The sequence below is a fragment of the Magnolia sinica genome, chromosome 1, assembly GCF_029962835.1.
Source record: "Magnolia sinica isolate HGM2019 chromosome 1, MsV1, whole genome shotgun sequence".
Classification (NCBI taxonomy): Eukaryota; Viridiplantae; Streptophyta; class Magnoliopsida; order Magnoliales; family Magnoliaceae; genus Magnolia; species Magnolia sinica.
The window spans coordinates 117473954-117475899 of record NC_080573.1 but is presented as its reverse complement, the minus strand read 5'-3'; the positions used below and the strand labels follow the sequence as shown (position 1 = coordinate 117475899).

The 1946-nt window shown below is 40.8% G+C and overlaps 1 non-coding gene across 1 annotated transcript; it reads right to left on the bottom strand.

Annotated features, from left to right (window-relative positions):
- Positions 1 to 522: 522 nt before the first annotated feature.
- Positions 523 to 629, bottom strand: LOC131223023 (small nucleolar RNA R71). The gene has a single exon (XR_009160264.1). It is a non-coding gene; the product is annotated as a small nucleolar RNA R71 (small nucleolar RNA).
- Between the last annotated feature and the right edge of the window lie 1317 nt (positions 630 to 1946).

Here is a 1946-nt window from a genome sequence, read left to right as displayed (position 1 = left end):
TTGATCGAAGGAGACTTGGTTGAGGGGTTAACTATCCATCGCAGGACTAAACACCACTCGAAATTCCCTGAGTTAATTGAAGTGATGGCTGAGAACCAACCTCTTCTACCTCAACCTAGGGTGGAAGACATTCAGGATGAGAATGAGGTGCATCAAGCACCCCCACCTCGTACTTTACGAGATTACTTACAACCAGCGGGGGTGAGTACACCCTCATGCATGGTTTTTTCTGAAAATACAGGACATATGGACATCAAGCTAGGGGTTATCCAACTCCTTCCTAAGTTCCATGGGCTTGAATCTGAAGAACCATATCTACATTTGAAAGAGTTTGATGAGATCATAGCCACTTTATATTTTCAAAATGTGTCCGAGGACACAGTCAGGCTGAGACTCTTTCCTTTTTCCTTGAAGGAGAAGGCTAAGACGTGGTTACATTCACTACGTCCTAGATCTATTGGCACATGGAATGATATGCAAAGGAAATTTATAAAGAAATTTTTTCCATATTATAAAACGATTACCCTTAGAAAAGCAATCATGAACTTTACCCAAAAGGAGGATGAAACATTTTACTAATGTTAGGAAAGGTTCAAGGATTTGGTCAGTTCATGCCCATAACACGGCTTTGAAACGTGGCGCATTACAAATTTTTTCTACAATGGACTGACATCTCCCATGTGTCAAATGGTTGAGACAATGTGTAATGGAGAATTTATTAATAAAAATATCGACGAGGTATGGGGTTACCTCGATAGTCTTGCTGAAAAAACACAATAATGGGATTATTACCCAAAATCGAACACCACGTCTAGGCCGACTCAATTAAAGGAGAAAGGTAGATTGTGTCTCTTGAAAGAAGAAGATGATCTCAAGTATAAAGTGACTATGCTCATAAGAAAAGTTGAGGCCATGGAAGGAAAGAAGGATAAGGTTAATGAAAGTGTTTGCGGCATATGTGATTGCAACATTCATACAACTGAAAATTATCCTACGATACCCGCCTTTCGAGAAGTGTTGAATGAACAATCCAATGCCGTAAATAATTATCAAAGACCTTTCAATGGACCAACCTCTAATACGTACAATCCTGTGGAAAAATCATCCCAACTTTAGTTGGAGAAATGGACAAACTGCTACCCCTCAAGGTTTCTTCAATCAAAATCCAAATCAGGGGAAACCTTAAGAAGAACCAGTTCAAAATTCCATGCAAGAGCTGACCCATGCAATGCGAGACTTTATGCAAAAGATGGATTCACGTATGATGGTTATAGAAAAGGGGATGCTTCCTGCACAACCGCTCCCCAATCCTAAACCACAATACGAGATAAGTGATCCCAGCTCTTCAAATCAAATGGAGCACGCTAAATCCATCACCACTCTTAGGAGTGGGAAGATCATTGATAAAACCCTTCCGGTTAGGCCCGAAAAGCCTCAAGAACCAGAAGAGGACAACAATAATGGATTTAGTGAGGCCTCACAAAAATTAGAACCAAAACTTTTAGAAAAGCCAGTTGCTCCATTTCCCCAACGGTTGGTCGTACCAAAACCTCTCTTTAACTCTCAGGATATCCTAGAGGTGTTGAAACAAGTGAAAGTCAATATTCTTCTACTTGATGTCGTAAAACAGATACCTTCATATGCCAAATTTCTGAAAGACCTATGCACGACCAAACGACGGCAGAGTATTCAAAAGAAGATCTTCTTGACCGAGAAAGTGAGTGTCATCCTAAAGCAAGACGTGCCACAGAAATTCAAAGATCCCGGTAGCCCAACCATATCATGTGTAATTGGGGACCATCGAATTGATCATGCACTTCTTGACTTAAGAGCGAGCATTAATCTGATTCCCTACTCGGTATACAAACGGTTAGGTTTGGGTGAATTAAAACTCACCCTAACCACACTACAACTTACTGATCGCTCTGTTCGTGTACCGAGAGGGA